Raw genomic sequence first — 16329 nt, 5'->3', positions numbered from 1 at the left:
CTTCCTGTTGGGAGGATTAGGTCATTAAATCAATTGGGTCGCCTGTAGGATGAGTGCCCAGCCGTCAACTCCCTGGTCAAAGACTCAACTCCATGCATGCAGCAGGCCGATGACCATCTTTCTCCCCCAAAGCTACTCCTTTCGTTAAACCTGAAGAACAGAAGGAAGACTACTGCCCTGAGGATCCTTGCCCTGTAATCCTGCTGACGCTCTCCTTATCAGCAATGATAATGGGGCACTTTATCTAGCATGGGCTGACATACACAGTCCTGCTGAACACAATGAAGGGCTCCTCAACAGCACGCAACCAAAGCTGAAGAGCTTTTCTTTTTCTTTTTAAAGAGCGGAGTGAGGTTCGTTAAAACTCCTTAGACTTAGGGTCCTTTAGGTTGTTGGCACGAGCGTGATTTATTAGCAGAAATACTTCGCGGGTGTACAAATCACAGAGACCCAGGGATCAATGATCTTTTTAACGTGGGTATGACTGCCAACAGTACGGATCACAGTTCATCCAGTCCAACCCTGGTCCTTGTCCTCTAAGAGTACCAGGAGTCCCCACAACATGGTGAGAACCCTTCTTCAAGTTCTCTTGACCTTGTTTACCAATGGGGCACTGGCTGGCCATTGGCTGGTTACCGCATACTCTCATAACGTGAGTTATGACACAACATCAGTTTTTGATCCAGTCATTCTTCTCTGCGACAATCTCCCCCAGGCCACTTCTCCAGCACAATTCCTCATTGGTAACATGCACTGGTTTGTTCCCACCCACTGCACCCCTCTCTCCACTGCCCTCTGAGCCCTCCTCAACTTCAATCCTTTTTTAAAAAAAAAAGTTTTTATTTATGAACTTAATCACCAACAAGCTCAAAACATTTTTGAAAGAACAAGAAAGGTTGTACGTGAGCCTGTGAATTCCTGTTGGGTGGTTTAAGGTAGAAGTGACTACCTGACTAACTTAAACTAACGTAAAATCACCCTATTTGTATCCTTTGCTCAACTTTGCTTCTGTGTATTCTGAAGATATTTCATTGCTTTTCAATTCTCTCTTTTTTTTTTTTTGGCTTCTCTCACACATTTCAGTGACTACTCCCTCCCCTCCCAAACCCCCCATAACAAATACAGTTCAGGCATTTCACTTCCATCCATCAGAGATTCTAGTATTCTGTCCCTTGCAACCACACAAAATCATGGAGCAACAAGGGAGGAAGTGGGGAAGGGGAGAAGGAGTGCCAGAGGGAGGGGGAGCAGGAGAGGGAAAGGGAGAGGGAGAGGAAGACAGAGGGAGAAGGAGAGGGATCCTAAGGGCAATCCAGCCCACTCTGCTGCTCTGTAGTATCATGCAGGACAAAGAGGGGTCAAACACTGGGTGGAACAGGATTAAAATGTAATTGGGAAATACTTAACAAAATAAAGAAAAATACAATAACTCATGGATACTATTACATTTATGAGGCCTGCAGGGATCCTGATGTACAGATGAGTTTGACATGAGTCCACCCAACTGCATGACACAGTCTGTGGAATTCTACTTGGATTTTTCATTATGAATGGCTATGGTGAAGTCTCCTGCCTGATTATGGAATGGGTCTCATTAAGAAATTTAGGATATTTATTTAAGAACTAATAATAATAATAGTCAGTATTCATATACAGCTTTAAGGTTTACAAAGCACTTTACAAGTATTACCTGATTTGATCCTCACAACAACCTTGGGAGGTAGGTGCTATTATTATCCCCATTAGACCGAAGAAGAAACAGAGGCAGGCAGAGGTGAAGTCATGTGGCCAGGGTTACAAAGCTAGTAAGTGTCTGAAGCAGAATTTGAACTCATCTTCCTGACTCCAGGCCCCACATTCCAACCACTGCGCTGCCTCCGTTTCAGGACTTGACTTAGACCAACATTATCCCATGAACAGAAGCAGCCTCACAAAAGACCTCACTAGCTATAGGTAATCCCTCTACGATGGATGCCCTTCTTGAGAGTAGGTGGCCAACACCTCTGGTAAGCACAGGACTCCCTGTGTTTTGACTGGACAAAGATAGAATCAGAGGGTCAAACAGAGGAATTTCTGTTGTTACAACATTCAAGGAGCACCATATGAGTCTGAGCTATGTATGGTAGACACTACTGGGAGAGGAGCTCTAAGGAGATTTTTTGCTCTATTGAATCAATCAAGGTTGTTTTAGTTTCTTACAGTCAAACTCCTCACAGTGAGATCCTGTACTCTCTACTACATCTTTCAGTCAATTGTGAGATCCTGTACTCTCTACCGCATCTTTCAGTCAGTGGTGAGATCCTGTACTCTCTACCACATCTTTCAGTCAGCGGTGAGATCCTGTACTCTCTACCACATCTTTCAGTAGGTGGTGAGATCCTGTACCCTCTACCACATCTTTCAGTCAGTGGTGAGATCCTGTACTCTCTACCACATCTTTCAGTCAGTGGTGAGATCCTGTACTCTCTACCACATCTTTCAGTCGGTGGTGAGATCCTGTATCCTCTACCACATCTTTCAGTCAGTGGTGAGATCCTGTACTCTCTACCACATCTTTCAGTAGGTGGTGAGATCCTGTACTCTCTACTACATCTTTCAGTTGATTGTGAGATCCTGTACTCTCTACCACATCTTTCAGTCAGTGGTGAGATCCTGTACTCTCTACCACATCTTTCAGTCAGCGGTGAGATCCTGTACTCTCTACCACATCTTTCAGTAGGTGGTGAGATCCTGTACCCTCTACCACATCTTTCAGTCAGTGGTGAGATCCTGTACTCTCTACCACATCTTTCAGTCGGTGGTGAGATCCTGTATCCTCTACCACATCTTTTAGTCAGTGGTGAGATCCTGTACTCTCTACCACATCTTTCAGTAGGTGGTGAGATCCTGTACTCTCTACTACATCTTTCGGTTGATTGTGAGATCCTGTACTCTCTACCACATCTTTCAGTCGGTGGTGAGATCCTATACCCTCTACTACATCTTTCGGTTGATTGTGAGATCCTGTACTCTCTACCACATCTTTCAGTCAGCGGTGAGATCCTGTACTCTCTACTACATCTTTCAGTTGATTGTGAGATCCTGTATCCTCTACCACATCTTTCAGTCAGTAGTGAGACCCTGTACTCTCTACTACATCTTTCAGTAGGTGGTGAGATCCTGTACTCTCTACTACATCTTTCAGTAGGTGGTGAGATCCTGTACTCTCTACTACATCTTTCGGTTGATTGTGAGATCCTGTATCCTCTACCACATCTTTCAGTCAGTGGTGAGATCCTGTACGCTCTACCACATCTTTCAGTAAGTGGTGAGATCCTGTACTCTCTACTACATCTTTCAGTAGGTGGTGAGATCCTGTACTCTCTACCACATCTTTCAGTAGGTGGTGAGATCCTGTACTCTCTACCACATCTTTCAGTAGGTGGTGAGATCCTGTACTCTCTACCACATCTTTCAGTCGGTGGTGAGATCCTGTACTCTCTACCACATCTTTCGGTCGGTGGTGAGATCCTGTACTCTCTACCACATCTTTCAGTTGATTGTGAGATCCTGTACTCTCTACCACATCTTTCGGTCAGTGGTGAGATCCTGTACTCTCTACCACATCTTTCAGTCAGTGGTGAGATCCTGTACTCTCTACCACATCTTTCAGTCAGTGGTGAGATCCTGTACTCTCTACCACATCTTTCAGTCAGTGGTGAGATCCTGTATCCTCTACCACATCTTCCAGTTGATTGTGTGACTCAAGATGGTGTTGGCTATAGAATATCATTTGTGCCAAGCCACCTGTTTGGTTCTTATTCCTTGGTGGGGAGGTGACCCTGTGTTCTTAATGGCCAGGACGGCAGAGTCCAAGCTCTGGCAGGTTCTACCAAGCCAGAAAAGCAGAGCTTGGGGCCCATGTTAGATCTTATCTGTTATCCACAGATCCACCTGGAACCGAGTGCAAATGCTCATCACAAGAAGCATGGCTACCAGGTAACGAGCTTTTATGGCCACAGCAGCTCTTCAAGATCATCAATCAGTCAACAAGTATTTATTAATCTCCTACTATGGGCCAGGCATTATTCTAAGTGCAAGGGGGACAGGGGGGAAAGGGGGAGGGAACAAAGACAAAAGTCAAACAGTCCTTGCCCTCAAGGAGCTTACGGACAATATGTACATACAGAAGTATAAACAAAATAAATACAAGGTAGTTAAATTCCAGGATGCCACCTACTAACAGGTAAATAGAGTGCAATCAATGTGCATGGAAGGGAGTAGTGCTTCCACAGAGGAAGTCACAGATTTTTGAAATCACTGAAGCATATACATACACAAATATATATACACACTACAAATTTACAGAGAGAAAAACACATGCACTATGTATATATAGATGTGGATATTAAACATATATTTATAGTCTGTTATAAGTTGTGTTTGAATAACTACTCCCAGTGTATTACAAGCATAAGCCCTTCCCTCTCTTTTCTCTCTTAATGCCCCAAAATAAAATAATCCAAGGAGGAAGGAAATCTCAGCTCAAGACACCCTCTTGGTTAGGACTCAGTTTCCTTCCTCTCCAAGCATTTAACAATTTGATACACAAAGCAATCCAAAAACAGAAGAAAGTCAGAATCCCCTGTAAGTTTATACAATTAATTATACAGTTGAAGCAGGACACCACAATCACATGACCCAAAGCTCTCAACAGATCACAAAGCCTAAGTCTTTGCGACACTTTTACTCATGTTTGAGAGGAAGGCAAGGAGCCTGATAGATAGCCTTGGATTGTGGGTACAAGAGGATGAGAACAAATACACGCGCATCACCAAGATGAAGGGAAAAAAGAGAGGGTGGCACACCAAATCCTCAGACGATCAGTGGAGAGCTCAATCCACACTGAAGCTCCCTGATGGGTTTGGCCGACCCAAATATTCTTCTGGCTAGATAAGGAACTTTGGGTCCAAAGGGAGGTACCTTACTGGCTTCGGCATCCAGGCTAGGCAATAAGGCCAAAGGCGATACAAGCTACGGACAATGCAGGTGCAAACACCCAGAATCAGGCACACCCTGATTAACTGGTTAAGAAGCCAAATCTTCATCATCCATCAGTAATTATGCTGCCCATTCCCAAAATCATGAAACCATTAGTCACCAAATTAAATGGAAGCCGGAGCCCTAGGCAGGAATTAGCTTGCAAAAGCTCCCAGGTCAAATGACTCCAGGTTTTACAGGCTAAAAAAGATTGTCTCACTTCCAGAATGAAACCTGGCAGGCTTTTTACAAGTCTGTACCAAGACAGCACACTTTGGGTTTGTCCTTCTTACACACAAATTCTCAACTGAAAAGAAAAAACAGGAAGTTACTTGGTGACAACTTAACGTGCTTACAATCACAAAGTTATGGAATCTTTGAGTTTAAAGGGACCGTGATCACTTAGTCTAACCCCAACCAGAAGCACAAAAGAAAAAAGTTAATTTATCTCTAACGTAATGTAATGTAATGTCCCTCCTTCTGAAGATGAAAGCCACTCAAAAACCTATCTCTAGAACTACCCTGCAAAACAAATTTCATTTAGGCCACACATTTTTTGTTATGCAAAAAATCTCCAGCACAAAAGCATAAGAAAAAGCAGATCTAAATGGGATTACTTGAAAGTAATTTACCAGTGAAAGTGTCCACCATTCAAATGTCACTGGTGAACAAAACAGTTCTCAGCTAGTACTGAACAGCAAGCTTAGCCCCACAGTAAATGTGCTCTTCCCAAAGAAGGTGGCCCTTTCGACCAGGAGCCAAAGGTCAGAAGGGAAACCTAGATAAAGCACACAACAGATATTGTCCAGGTCTTTGGAAAAGGTAAAGTAGGATGGGTTTGTGATAAAAGAAGTCTCCCAAATGGGAACTCTCTGAGCTGAGAGCAAATGCAAAGCAGGAGGCTAAAGATGATCAAGACAAAAAGTGGGGGGGAAGCTCCTCAGCCAGGTCAGCCCAGACAGACTCTGGTGGCCCTGGAGGCTCATCACCAGGACCACAGCCTACAGGCCTGAGAAACTGAGCTGCCTGCCCAACAATGAGGAAGGTTGTTTGGGGTTGGGAAGAAATAATAGGCCTGGCAGGTGCCTCTTTTTCTGGTTGTAGCAGAAGAGTTCAAGTAGAGAAAGAAAACCCTCTCAGAATTCTACCTGCCAACTGGTTCAAGTTGGCCTCTACTTCAGTGAGCCCTGGAAGGAAACTGCCACAAGAGAAAATATTCAGGGACACAAACCCACTGATTCCCGCACCAAGAGATCAGGGGACATACGATCACAGATTTAATGCCAGACCTTAGAGATCAACTCTTTCATTTTACAGAGGAGGAAACTGAGGCCCAGAGAGGTGAAATGCCTTGTTAAAAGTCACATAGGCAGGCAGTAAGTGGCAGAGGCGAGTTCTGAACTCAGGTCCTCTGACTCCAAATTCAGTGTTCTTTCCAGGGCACCAGGCTTGTCTCCACTAGATTATGAGCTCCTTGAAGGAGAGACTGTGTTTCTGCCTTTGTGTCTCCAGCACTTAGCACGGTGCCTGGCACACAGTAAGTGTTTAATAAATGCTTACTGACTTGGACTGTCAAAAACTCAATGTACTCTGACCCCCAAAAAACTTAATTGAAGCAGGTCTTGGAGAGCCTCTCCTTTTCCTCAGGAATATACTGATTTTAAACTAGGTCACACTCTCACTTGCTCCAAATGCTCATGTAGAGGAAAGGTAATCAGCTCTCCTCTGTACTCCTCAGGACTCTCTCGGCTTCAATCAGATTCTGAAGCTCTCTCTGGGCTCCTGCTTGAAGATAGAAGCTTAGTTGCATGAAGAGCCCTTCATGAAGCAATCCACCGGTTGTGGGGGGTAAAGGCACCCACAGACCATGCTACCCTGGCCTGCATGTTCCTCTTGGGAAGACTGTGGGTGGAAAGCTCATCCAGTCCTCTGCCTGATCCACCTGAGCCCTGACTGGAAGGCGACAGGAAGAACACTGTGTGCCCTCTCACTGAACTGCCCTGCCTCCTTCCACAGACTTGGGGACCTGGTGCTGGGGAAGCCTAGGGAAAAAATCTCCTTCTGGCTCCATTACGCCCCTCCACAAACTGCCTTCTCCTCCACCATGTGATGCCATGAATACATCCACTCAAACCTGGGGGCTCAGGAACACAACTTCCCAAACTCACAATTACTACAGGAAGCTAATAAATCCTACCAGAAAACAGACACTCCCAGCCCCCCAACCTACCTTCCGTGTGCTTCCGTGTGCCTTCTGTCCTCAATTGGCAGAGAGAGAATTGACCCACCAGGGCTTGGCAGTGATGAAAGAATCCTGGAGGAAAGAGGTTTAATGGGCGTTATATACACGTATATGTACAATATTGTATCTGATCAACAGCCCTCAAGAAAATCTTGGAAAAAAAGATCAAATGAAAAAGAAATTTAAAAAGAGAGAGAGAGACTACGTCTGATCCTTTGTAGAAGTTTAAATTCCCGGCTCTTAAACAAAAACTTTAGAGGGCCCTACTCCATCAACAATTTCCCAGTATCTGTCTTACCATCATCACCATCAGCATTTCTCTTCACTCAACAGAAGAGCTCTAAACACCTACTGGAAGTGAGCTCTCTTTTAAGTGACAGCTGCCAAGGTGCAGACGGTTTCTAATGATGGCTAAACAGAGCATCCCTTTGTTAGGCATATACTGAATTCAGCTCAATACTTATTAAGAACCTGTGTGCAACATTATGCTAGGCCGAGAGAGGTACCAAGAAAAATAAAACAAGGCCCCTCCCCTCAAGGAGCCAACACTCTAATAACGTAAGGAGTTCACCGAGAGGACTTAACCTAGTCACGAGCCTTACCTCCACTTGCGTTAGTTACTCCAAACAAGCTCCTTTGCCTGGGCTCTCTCTTCCCAAACACTGAAGGGGAAACCTGGCAGAGTTGAAACCTGGGATTCTGATCCTTCTTTTCTACCCAAGAGGTGAAGTCAGAGGACGTGAGTACGAATCCCACCGCTGAAGCTTATTACCTACATGCGGACTCTGGTCCGGCCAGACTAACTCCTTGTTATCACCCATACTAAACGCCAGAAGTCGTGTAAAATAACGGTCTGAAGTTAGGCCCCACTTGTGACCTTTGGCAAGGCAGTGTGGCTCTGGGGGCCTCAGTTTTCCCATCTGTAAATAAGGAGGTTGGACTGGATAGCCTCCAGTTCTAACTCAATGACCCTGGGATTCTTGCTAAAACACTGGCCATCCAGTTTTTCCTTCACAAACTGTTCTATTTTATAGATGAAGACATGGAGACATTAGGCTCAGAGAGAGGATGCCCTGACTAGACTGTGAGCACCTTAAAGCCAGCGGGTGCTTATATCTGTGTCTCATCTCTTCTGTGCTCCTAGCATCTGGTACGTAGCTCCCTCGATCACTGAATCTGGGCATGGTACTGCTGTAACGCACCTTAAGAAACCATCTGGTCCAACACTCTCATTTTACAGATGAGGAAACTAATACCAAAGAGATGAAGCAACTTGTCAAAGATGAGAGTCAGTGGCAGGACCAATTCCCAGGCTGTCATTTCACAAGGCTTCAAGCATTGGCTGCTGCTGCTGGTAGTGAGGACAGTGAGACGGCACAGCCAGGGCTAGAATCCAGATGCTCAGTGCCCTGGTCAAAGGTCCCAACTCCACCAACTGGCCCTCTACTGACTCCCCTGCTACGCCACAAAGCTGTGGCAATCCACACTCAGTGATAGTCCTTCTGGAAGCATAAGGAAAAACAGGTGCAAAGTGAGGGAAGAAAAACACCCCAAAGGAGAACTTGTGTGACCTCACTTAGGGCAAAAAGAGAACATACAGAATCATGACAAGGATGAGAAGGAACCCAGCACTAAAAACATGAGAATTCCGATTGTGTACAATGCTTCATCTTGGTCCCAGGGAACAGGTAAAGAACCAAGCTTTCCCCCTTTCTGGGTGTGGACTGTTGTAAATAGGGTGTGATGAGTATAGGTTTATTTCACTTACTTCTTATTCTCTGCTATAACAGAAGGTTCTAAAGGGCTGAAGGGAGGATTGTAGGGGAGTGACAGTGGTACAAAGAGCAAAAAAGTGAAAAAGAAAGGAAGCACCCAGGACTCATACTCTTTGAAATTGTTTAGAAGGTGAAAACGAATTAGAAGCTTCCACTCCCTCCAACTCCACCCACACCAGGGCTGCACTCATAACTCCTCCTCAGGATTATCCTTTTCCCTCAGTGATGATTATGCCATCAGGCCACAATAAATTATTAACAATATCCAACAACACTTGCTACTCACCCTCCCCCTTCATAAGAAGTGTTCCAAAGCAGTGGAGCTCAAACAACATAATGCCCCTGGAAGTTAGGCAAGGAAAAAGTCTTATCCCCCTGTCCAGGTTGAGAAAGAAAGGCCAAGAAAGGCCAAGAGTCCAAGATCAGACAAGTTAAAAGACACGACCAAACAAATAAACCAACCCACCAACCCAGGCGACACTAGCTACCTCCATCAACCCATCCATCTCATTTCAGTCTCATGCTTTCCACTGCTACAGGTGACTACTGACTAAGATGCATTTCAGATGCAAATGTCCAGGATGCTGAAAGTGCCTCTGGAGTCAGAAGAACTGGGTTCAAATCCTCATGCCTCATCTATAGAATGAGGAAATGAAACTATACAAGCTCCACAGTCCTTTCTAACTCTAAATCTAGGATCTTCTAGGAAAGTCAGCGTTGATTGTCTGCCCCTGGTCCTCCAAAGGTCAGAAAAGCAAGTACTAGGAGGCCACTTGGCATGTCAAAGCCTAACTTCTCTACATTACAAGCTGGTCAGCTATACCCACTTTAATCAGTGGTCCATGGACCACCTAAGACCGGATTCCTAAGGAGCGGAGCTCTGAGACGTGTCATCCACAAAGTGCAAGGCCGAGCTCTCCATCTCCGTCCACCTGTGACCAAAGAAGGAAAATGCTTTCTTCATGGCAACCCTGCTCCTGCTGAGCTGATCAAACAGGAAGTGCTCAGGGTGACAGAACCACCTGACTCTCTGTAGAGAACTTCGGACACTGATAGAGTCCTCCCTCTTCCCTCTCCACTTGTACCCCCCACCCCCCACCCCAAGTATTCACATCAAAATCAACAGCAAACATGAAGAGGGTAAGCCTCTGTGTCGTCATTCAGGGACAAGCAAAGGAGAGGAGACAGCTGGGCCTCAGCGTTTCACTAGCCCTGGTGTGGGATGAGCAAACATCACTGCAGGGGCCAAACAAGAAACTGAAAGCTTCGCAGTGTCAAGAAATACAAAGCACAATGATTCCTGCAGACCCCAAATGCATCCTTTCCCTGGCCTATCTCCAGTAACCTATCTAAGAGATTCCACATCTCTGGGCCCCAGAGCCCAAGAGAACTGGTTTGCCAATGAGTCACAGTTAGCTCACGGGGAGAACAGAGAAGACTTGGTCACCTGGTGGTCCTGAAAGGCTTTCTTGGGACAAAGGGGCCCCATGCCACCTCCTCTTTTAATATCCCTTAATGGACCTCCTGGTGAAACAGGTAGAGAGGAGGTGGTTTTACTTATTCTTTTAGTTTCACACTAGGTAATAGTTCATTCCACTCCAATGTTCCTGACCACGAGAACACTTCCTGCCTCACTCTGTCCAGCTCCATTCTCAAACTCAGCAATTGCTGCACTGCCAGATGAGCCCTCCAAGAGGAGCGCCCCACCTTCCACTGTCCTCTGACTCAATTCCTCTAAGTGAAGAGGGTCAGGAATAGACGCCATCACAACATGCAAGCACAGACCACCAGAAATGCGTCTGAAACACTGGAAAAACTGTGGACAAATTATCAGAGTAACTGGCATAAGGACAGAGTGCCAAAAAGGGGTCACGAAGACCAAGATCCCAACGCTGACACTAAAAGGCTGTGCAGCCCTGAGCAAATCACAACATCTCTGGTCGAAATCGACTAACCTATGACTCTAGGGTCACGAGTCCCACCCAAACTGCTTAAAACGGCTTCTCTTACCTCAGAGACAAAACTGAAGTTACAACGGCTAGGACCTCAAAGCCTCCTCCTTTCGTCAGGCTCTCTTCCCCAAAGGGCTTCCTCACTGCCTGCTCTTCCCATTCCAATCAGCTGGTAACCCTACTTCCCACAGAGGGACCTTGTTTTCTTAGGTACCACGTGGGACTGCAGTCCCAGGGAACTTGGGCATGAATTCTGGCCCTGTGGTGGACTCCCTGTATGACCCTGGGCAAGTTAGTTCAGCCCTGGAGGGCTGTTTTCACATATATGAAACACAGGGACTGGCTGAGATGATCCCTGAGGCCCCTTCCTATTCTAGAGCCTCTGAGCTAAACACACAAAGAACAATCTGCACCATTCATGACCCAGGAACCTCAGAGCTGGAAGGGCCTTCAGAGGTCATTCATTGCCATCCATACCTAAGCAGGAATCCCATGTGCAAAATCCCTGAAAAAGGGCATTCAGCTTCTGCTGGAAGATCTCCAGTTGACAGGGAAGTCGGTTACTTGCGGCAATGAGTTCCCTTTGGGACATCGCTACTTGTTCGGAAGGATTTTCCTGATATCAAGGTGAAATCTGCCTCTGTAACTCCTCAGGACCCCAATCCTAGCTCACTGCTGCCACTGGACCCAAGCAGAACAAAGCTTTGGAACTTCAAATTCAGACAGAGGATCACAGAATGAGAGCCTGGAAAGGACCTCAGAGGTCATCAGTCCAAACTGAGGCCAGGAAGGTTACAGGGACTTGTGCAAGATCACACTGGCAGGATTTGAACCCAGGTCCTCTGACTCCACGGACAGTACTCTTTTCACTGAACTGTTTTGCCTGTCTCATTCATGAAAGTCTACTACGTGCAGAGCACTGCTCTGGGTCAGACATGGCTGATTTCTTTGGCTACTTTACAGCCCGAGGTCAATATGACTGAGGCTTTAAATGTCAGGCACTGGAACTCAGTGGTCATTAAAGCAAAAAGCTAACAAAGTGAGCAGGGCCTGGGGCTAGGCCTGAGCGGCAGGCAGGCCCAAGCCAGATGGGCCACAGGCCCCTCACAAGGGGCTCTTCCTGTACCCCCATTTTTCCAGGCCTGCTCCCCATCCATACCTCAGGAAGGACACCAGCTAAAGTAATTAACAGTCAGGAGGCACTGGGAACTTCAGATGGGAGGTGCTGCCTCCCAGCTCAGGGCTAATAACGCTTCTCATTTGCTGCCAGGGAGGGGAGTCCCCAGACCGCCTGCCTCAGAGCCAAGTTGGCAGCCCCGAAGCAGGCACTGCTCAGACAAGTTCGGTCTAAGCTAGACAGGGAGAACCCAAGGGGAGGAAGCAGGGCCTAACACAGCTCTAGCTCCCAGGCCTCTAGGCTTTACTAGGTCCAAGGAGAGAGATTGTAAGAAGCTGAATGGGGAATTAGCTGGAGAGGTGAATTTTGCTGTCATCTCTAGGCAGGCAGGTGAGAAACCTGCCTTAAATGGGCCCCTCCCCTAGAAGACTGTAGTGGGAAGGATAGAAGAGATCTAGGAAGGACTTTAAAAAACCAACAGGCCTCTCTCTCTCCAACTTGGGAGACTGGGGGGCTGGGAGGAAGGGGGTGGGAAGGCAGGGACAGAGGCAGAAGGCAGGAAGGTGAACCAGGGTTATTTTTAGGAGGTACAAAGAGTTTGGGGAAGGGAGAAAGCGTAGCAGAGGGACCAGGTGCAAGTGAACAGAGAAGGGTGTCAAGAGAGCAGTGAGCCTAGACGCTGTGGTGGGGTGGATGGGGTCAGGGAGAATGGTGGGAGAGAAGAATGCTGGCAGAAATCGCCACTCTGGGACTCTGGGACTTCTGTGGGATGGCCAGTGCAGGAATTGCTCACTGTGGGGGGGACAGTCGAGGGTCCGGGGCTGACTGGGGGGATCTGATGGGGCTCAGGGACAGAGGAGGACTCCATAGGTTGGATGCCCTGCCTACAGGCATGAGGAGAGGGAAGGGGTGATATGAGGACAACTGGGTCCTAGTCAAGTCCAGGGTCAGAAATGTGTAGCGTATTAAGTAGGGGTCAGCAGGGTGAGAGACCTGAGAAGGGAGGGTGCTGAGGGTGGGGCAGGGAAGGGCCAGGACAGAAGAACTCAGTGGAAGAGTCAGGGGTGACCCATAGGAAAGACGACACGACTGGGGGACAAATCTGGCTGGGACATGACCATGACTCGTGCACATGTGCATGTGCGTGTGCGTGTGTGTGTGTGTGTGCATGCACATGCGAGACAGAGGAGAACTTTGGGAAGCTGGAAGCTGGGCACACAGTCCTGGGGGTGAGTGAGCAGGGAGAGAAGTCTGTCCAAGACAGACTCAAGGGGTATGTATGACTGCATGGGGAGAAGGCACAGAGACTCCTGATGGGCAATGGGGTTCAAAGAAGAAAGGTAAATGGAGGGGCCAGCTCTATCTGGACACCTAAGGGCAGTGTTTGTATGTCCTGGGTGAGGGTGCAGAGGACTGAGGGAGAAGAAAGGAGCAAATGAGGGTGCAGGGGACAAATCTGTTCAGGTAAGTGGGAGGGAATGGAAATCTGTATTTTTTCAGGGGTTGAAGAGCAGATTCAGGTGATTTTGTGGCTATTAGGGGCAGACAGGGATTCAGGAAAATGAGAATGACTGGAGACACAGGGGTCAGAAGGGATACTGAAGGGAAAAGGAGGGGAGGTGGGGGAACACACAAGTCTGTCTAGGCTAGGCCAGGATGGGTGGATGGATGGAAGAAGAGCAAGGAGAGGCAGAGTGTAATGAGAAAAATGACCAGTGTGCCCCCTTGAGGTCTGGGCAAGGGGAGGATAAGGGGGGCATTGGAGCTCCTAGCTGATGGGTTAATGGGGTGTTTCTGTGGAAAAGTGAGCCTGTCTGTCAAAGCCAGGTTGGGGAGGGGTGGCGGGGAAGTGAGCCGGGGAAGCCCAGGCTGGGAGAAGAGGGAGCCTGCCTGCCCCAGCATGGTCAGAATGGGGGTGGGCACAAGGTTTAGGGGTAGTCTGAAGGCCTGGGCTTGGGGTGGGGGAGGAGGGGGCCTGTTTGCCCCAACTGGTCAGAATGGGAGTGTGGGGGGGGGGAGACAGAAGCTAGGAGAGGGGAGAATCTGATCAGGATGGGGGTGTGCACATGCGGAAGTGCAAGGGGGCAGCGGCTGGGGCGGGGGACACCTCCTCATATTCCGGGTGTGCAGGGGGGAAGGGACAGAGGTTGGAGGAATTAAGGCCTGGTCAGAATTCGGGTGTGCACACAGGGAGGGGAAGAAGGGAGCCTCATCAGATTCGGGGTGTGCACGGGGTGGGGAGAAGAGAGGGAACAGAGCCTGGAGGAGTGGGGGCCTGGTCAGATTGGAGGTGTGCACACACGGGGAGAGTCGGGGAGGGAACAGAGGCTGGGGGAGTAAGGGCCTGGTAAGATTGGGGGTGTGCACACGGGGGCGGAGAACACACAGAGGCTGGGAGGGTGGGGGCCTGGTCAGATTCGGGGTATGCAATGCGGGGGTGGGGCACAGAGCTGGGGGAGGTGGTAGAGACTGGGGAGGGTGGGAGCCTGGTTAGACTGGGGGTATGCCCAAGGGGGGGGGGGAGGGGGTACAGAGATGGAGGTGGGGGCAGAGGCTGGGGGGGTTGGGACCTGGTCGGATTGTGGGTATGCACACGGGAGTGGGGCAGAGGCTGAAGGAGTAAGATTGGGGGTGTGCACACTGGGGGCCTGGTCAGATTGGAAGGGTGCACACGGGGCGGGGGCGGGGGGAACAGAGGCTGGGGGGTGGGGGCCTGGTCAGACTGAGGGTATGCACACGCCGGGAGGGGCGGAGGCTGGAGGAGTAAGATTAGGGGTGTGCACACGGGGGGGCCTGGTCAGATTGGGGGTGAGCACACACGGCGGGGGGAGGGGACAGGCTGGGGGATAAGGCACCGGTCGGTCCTGCCCCGTCTCGTCGGGCTCTAGCCGGGGGGCGGGGGACGAGGGGGGGTCGCTGCCTCGCCGCCCCTCCCCGGGAGACAAAGAGCCGGCGGCTCCCCGCCGGGCCCGGTCCCCCGGCCGCCCCGCACGCCTCTTACCTGGGCCAGCCCCGGGGCCGGAGCGCGGGGCTGCGGGCCCAGCCTGCTCCGGGGCGCGCTCTCGGCTCGGCTCCGCTCGGCTCCTCTCGGCGGCGGCGGCTGCAGCAGCGGGAGCAGCAGAAGCAGCAGCAGCCGGGCCGCCTCCGCCTCAGCGCAGCCTCCGCCTCCAGCTCCGTGAGTCACCGCGGCGGGGAGGGCGCGAGGGAGGCGCCAGGCCGCCGGGGGAGGGACCCGACCAAGGGCGGCCTCGGCCCCGCACAGGCCGCGGCGCGGGTAGCGGCGGCGGCGGCGGCCACGCCCGCCTGTGGAGAGGAGGGCGCTGCGGCCTGGGGGAGGGACCTGGAGGAGGGACCTGGAGGCTTCGGGGCGGGGATTGGACGGTCTCAGGGGGCGGGGCCGCGAAGGCGACCGGAGCTTCCACCGGAGGGGGCGGGACCTGGACGGTAAAGAGGCGGGGCCGCAGAGGGAGCGGGGGAGGAGACGTCCGCAGCTGGGAGGGCGGAGCCTGGACGGGGAAAGGGGGCGGGGCCGAAGGGGGAGCAGGCGCTTTCTCCCGAAGGGGGAGTGACCTGGAGCTCGGGGGCGGGGTATGGACGGGGAAAGCTTGGTAGAGGTTGGGGAAGTGGCTGGGAGCACCCAGGGGAGGCACCGAGTGGGCCGGGATGGGGGCGTGTCGGGGGCGTGTCGGAGGCGGGTCCGGCGAAGGAGCTTCTGGGGATGGAACCTGCGGATCACCACTGGTTCTAGGGCCACTGTGATCCCGTAAAACTAATGTCCTCTCCTACGCACAGAATTATATTTCAAAGCAGGAAAAAGCCAAACCAGGAAGGGCCCAGAAAGCCGGTTTGAGCTTGTTTGACTAGACTAGTCCTGGAGCGGGGGAAGGGGGAGAAGGGAATAACTCAATTCGACAAAAGCATTTATTAAGCGCTTACTGTATGCCAGGCAAGACCTGGGGATTCAAAGAAGGGTGACAGTCCCTGCCCTAAAGGAACTCACACACAAATGGGAGAGACAACATGCAAACAACTACGTACAAACAAGCTGTATACAGGATAAATTGGGGGTAATAGCTATGATGGAATTGGGAGCTCGAGACACAGGCAGGAAAGCTGGGGTGAATTTAATAGGATGGAGGTGAGCAGGAATAAATGGGAAACCTAAACTTGTGTCCGAAGATTCCACTGCAGGGGTATGCTGGAGGTGAGGGTGGAAACGTGATT

At 49.9% G+C, this 16329-nt stretch overlaps 1 protein-coding gene across 2 annotated transcripts in view; it reads right to left on the bottom strand.

The window, feature by feature from the left end:
• CTNNBIP1 (catenin beta interacting protein 1) overlaps window positions 1-15410 on the bottom strand; it is a 55366-nt gene extending 39956 nt beyond the window's left edge. The window contains exons 1-2 of one of the 2 annotated variants that reach the window (XM_036746621.1): window positions 15107-15410; window positions 7250-7333 (exon numbers count right to left, since the gene is read on the bottom strand). The gene's annotated coding sequence lies outside the window, so the exon portion shown is untranslated. The remainder of the gene's footprint in view (window positions 1-7249; window positions 7334-15106) is intronic. The other variant, XM_036746622.1, reaches the window with a different exon arrangement.
• Between the last annotated feature and the right edge of the window lie 919 nt (window positions 15411-16329).

This window comes from Trichosurus vulpecula, chromosome 2 (genome assembly GCF_011100635.1).
Source record: "Trichosurus vulpecula isolate mTriVul1 chromosome 2, mTriVul1.pri, whole genome shotgun sequence".
In the NCBI taxonomy this organism is placed as follows: domain Eukaryota; kingdom Metazoa; phylum Chordata; class Mammalia; order Diprotodontia; family Phalangeridae; genus Trichosurus; species Trichosurus vulpecula.
Note: the sequence above shows the minus strand (reverse complement) of the source record. Positions and strands in the feature narration are given on the sequence as shown.